The sequence below is a fragment of the Chrysochloris asiatica genome, unplaced genomic scaffold (genome assembly GCF_000296735.1).
Source record: "Chrysochloris asiatica unplaced genomic scaffold, ChrAsi1.0 scaffold00234, whole genome shotgun sequence".
In the NCBI taxonomy this organism is placed as follows: Eukaryota; Metazoa; Chordata; class Mammalia; order Afrosoricida; family Chrysochloridae; genus Chrysochloris; species Chrysochloris asiatica.
The window spans coordinates 1,263,894-1,268,483 of NW_006408752.1; the positions used below are offsets into that span (position 1 = coordinate 1,263,894).

Sequence of the window (4,590 nt, forward strand, 5' to 3'; positions counted from 1 at the left end):
GCCTTGCAGGTAGTGAGGGAAAGTAGTGAAAACTGCTCTGTCGTAGACAGGATAATAGGACCTTTAATTGAGGGGAGTGACATGTCCGAATAGTGTCTCTGTGGCATCATGTACATATGGTTATAGAGTGAATAAATGATGTGGGTTATATTTGCATTATATAAGAGAGGAGAACTAGTAAAGACGAAGAGAAAACATAGAAACTCCTTTTTGCACATAGCAAAGACTTTTATACAGGGCTAGCTTGATGGAATGAAAGACTGTAAAAATCACATACCATGGAAAACTTAGTTGTCAATGGATATTTTTGCCAAATAAATGCCAAACAGTTAGGCCCAGGAATTATTTAATGAAATTGGCTCATTTGAGAAACATCAAACAGATGTTTCTGAAATGTTAAAATATCAATATAGTATGGAAGATGTTTCTTGATAGGCAACATTTTCACAACTTTTGATGACTATCTATTCCTCACTCTGCTTAAGATTGGCCATATCTTCATTTGCTTAGTAAATTAGAAAATGGTAATGTAAAATTGTTGGGAAATGTCTCTATAATCATTCAGTATTATAATTGGGTTGAAAATTGACAACATGAAACAAGAAAACTCTCTTGAACTAGTAATATTTTTTAGAATTATAGTTCTTGTAAAGCAACAACAATTGCTGAATACTCAAAACAACCTTTCATTGCTGTTAATTCACATAGTTAGAGTGGATACATGTAAAACACCAAATTGAGCACAAAATATGAACTCAAAAGACCTAGATTCATGTTTCAGTATTACCTCTTCTACCTCTGTTTCTTAATTTCTGAGTACTTCACTTATCTCAAAATGTCTATATTATAGGTATTGCAGACACAAAAAGAAATAATACATCTTACAATGGAATTCCATTGTTACTTCTATAGTGCAGTACAAGATGTACTAGGAATAGTGGTTGTTATCACTATCAAGATAAGCTTATAAAATGAACCTTCTCCCCCTGTTTTCAGTCTGTCTCCAATTTTAACAGTTTTCTATACTCTTTGAAGTTTAAAGACCCGTTTCATCCCTAACACATTAACCTACTAAGTCTAGATAAACTTAGTTGGTTTTTCTAGGCCTTCCATAGCTGTTGCAGGAGTCTTGGTGTGGCACTGTGGGTTAATGCGCTGGACCGCAAAGTTGGTTTGAACTGCAAGGTAGACAGTTCAAGCTCACCAACTGCTCCTCAGAAACCTTATACAGGGTCGCGATGGGTCAGAACTGACTTGACAGCACTTAACAACAACTACTTAGTTGTTGCAAGGAGCCCTGGGGGATTCGTGGATTACGTATTGGGCTGCTGACCACAAGGTCAACAGTTTGAATCCACTAGCTGCGAGGCAGGAGAAAGATGAGGTTTTCTGCTCCTGTAAAGATTTACAGTTGTAGAAATCCTATACACGGTCACTATGTGTCGGAACTGGCTGGACAGCACATGGCAACTGCAATAATTGTTTCATTGAACCTTAGTGTCACTGTGGGATCAATTGTATCACAAGATCCATAGTCCAAACCCACCAGTTGCTCAGCAGGAGAACAATAAAGCTTTCTGCTTCCATAAAGATTTATATAGCCTTGGAAACCCTATACTGGGTCATTATGAGTCACAATCAACAGGTATGGCACTGGGCTTTGTTTTGTTTTGGATAGTTGTTTAGTTGTTCGCAGAATTGTGTGGCTCAAAAGCCTAGTATTTTTCTTGTTTACTCAGGCACTAAGAATACAACTATTAACCCAGTTCCTGCCATTGGAAAAACACTGCCCTGCCCCTTTCATTGAGAACTGGGACTTAAACACATTAACAGCAATTAGTATTTCAGCCAAGAATTCAGGTTTTGATCAAAGCTATGGTTGACATTTGCTCCTGGAACAGGGAGTGAAAAATGGTCCATAAAGTTTCTATTAGCTTCAAAAGTAGCAACATCTGCTTTAGTGTACAAAGCTTCAGGTGTACCATGGAAGGAGCAGAGTGCTCATTGGATCCAGCTAGGAGTTGAGTCCACAGTCATCCTGATTTGTCATTAAAACATTTAAAGACATCATCATTTCCAGAAAAAACTGGGTTGCTGTTGTTGTTAAGTGTTGTTGAGTCGATTCCGACCCATAGCAACCCTGTATAGGGTTTACAAGGAGCAGTTGGTGAACTTGAACCACCAACCTTGCAGTTCATACAACTTTGCAGTCTGACACATTAGCACACAGCACCACACCAGGGTGAAGTCCCGTAAAGCAAGATATGGGCCCCGGATCATGCTTACAAGTGACTGAGAAAACCTGGAAGTACAGCCACTGGAAACAAGTTCTGCCAATGCGTTTATTTATTTCATAAATGCTGTTCCATTTTCTCTTTGCTTTTTTTTTTTGCCTCCTCTCACAAATAATTGCACAATTTGGTGTAGAAGTTTGTATCCATTAATGCTTTAGGTTTCTTTTGCAGGGACATTGGATAAAGTCACTTTGGGTGCTGTTTTTGTTTGTTGTTAAGTGTTGTCGAGTTGGTTCTGACTCAGAGTAACCCTTGATAGGGTTTCTGAGGAGCAGCTGGTGAATTTGAACCACCAACCTTGTGGTTCAAACTGACCCTGCGGTCCAGTGCATTATCCCACTGTGCCACACCTATTATCTATTAAAAAAACCCAAAAAACTGACACAAAACTCTTCTAAACAATGCTGTGGTTTTCTTTGTTACATGAGTTTCCTTTTCCACTCATCCCTACCCCCTCAAAAAATTCGGGGGAATTCCAGACCATTTTGCAATTAGTTAAGGATTATATTTCCTTATTTTTATTAATTTTATGTAAAGTGGGATTTATCAGTGGTGCATTCATTGACACTGACTTCAATTTATTCTGATGAAACTGACTGACATCTGTGTGTGCTGTTCATCAGTCTTAATTTAAACCATTCTTAATTGCATTAAATGTAAATTAAGACATTCAATTTCAGCCATTATTTTTCATAAAACACTGTGAACTGAGTTTTAGTGGGTCATGAGATCTTGCATTCAAGATAAATAGGGTAAATTCAAAACTTACCATTGATGTTCATATTTCACCCTTTGTCGACTCTTTCTTTTGTTACTTACTAGAATGGAACAATTAATTTGCTCTCTAAAGGGACGACTGGCTAAGGAAGATGTAGTGGAAATTTTAAACAAATGATCTTATCATTTTTAGAGCTTGCCAATTTCCCAAATATTTTAAATATTTGATTTTAAAAACTCTTAATTGGCTATCCATCTAAGCCACATGATGAAGTAAAAGTGTCAAACTGAGAGTTATGATTTGGAACTCATGCCTTTAATCCTTTGATTTTAAATATCTAGGGATTCCTGGTTTGGTGTCTGTGGGTTAATGCATTGGACTGCAAAGTCGATTTGAACAGCAAGGTTGGCAGTTCAAGCTCACCAGTTGCTCCTTGGAAACCCTATACCGGGTCACTATGGGTTGAACGGACTCGATGGCACTTAACAACAACATCAACAAATATATATATATATATTTTTTATTGGCTTAGTTACGTTGATATAAAAAATTTTAACTATGGCATAGACATACAAATGTAAAAATAAGCAATATTTATAACATTTATATTATACAACAAAATACAGTAAAGTATAATCCTTTTTCCTATTCTTAAAAGTATTGCATTTTTATTGTTGTTGTTGTCAGGTGCCATCAAGTCAGAACTGACTCATAGTGACTTCATGCACAGCAGAACGAAACAATGTCCGATCCTGGGCCAATCTCACTACCGCCGCCACACTCCAGGCCATCAATGATGCCACCTGGCCGATCCATCTCATTGGGGGTCTTCCTCTTTTTCTCTGACCCTCCATCTTACCCAGCATGACATCCTTTTCCGGCGACTGTTCCATCCCGACAATATATCCAAAGTATGAGAGACGAAGCTTAGCCATCTTGGCCTCCAAGGAGCACTCTGGCTGCACTTCTTCCAAAACAGATCTATTGGTTCTTTTGGCAGTCCATGGCACTTTTAGTATTCTCCTCCAATACCACAACTCAAAGGCATCAATTCTTCTACGATCTTCCTTATTCACCGTCCAGCTTTCGCATCCATATGAGGTCATTGAAAATACCATGGCTTGGGTCAGGCGCACGTTAGTCCTCAAGCTGACATCTTTGCTCTTCAATACTTTAAAAAGTTCCTGTGCAGCAGATTTGCCTAATGCAATATATCGTCTGATCTCTTGACTGCTGCTTCCGCGAATGTTGATAGTTGATCCAAGAAGAATGAAGTCCTTGATAACTTCAATCTTTTCTCCATTGATAAGAATGTTGTTTATTGATCCAGTGGTGAGGATTTTTGTTTTCTTGACATTGAGATGCAATCCATACCGAAGGCTGTGTTCCTTGATTTTCATCAGTAAATGTTTCAAGTCCTCTTCACTTTCAGCAAGCAAGGTTGTATCATCTGCATATCGCAGGTTGTTAACGAGTCTTTCTCCAATCCTGACGCCACGCTTTTCTTCATAGACTCCAGCTTCTCATATTATTTGCTCAGCATACAGGTTGAATAAGTATGGTGAAAGAACACAACCT

General features: G+C 38.2%; 1 pseudogene; it reads right to left on the bottom strand.

Annotated features, from left to right (window-relative positions):
• LOC102822396 overlaps positions 1 to 3,905 on the bottom strand; it is a 12,255-nt pseudogene extending 8,350 nt beyond the window's left edge.
• Between the last annotated feature and the right edge of the window lie 685 nt (positions 3,906 to 4,590).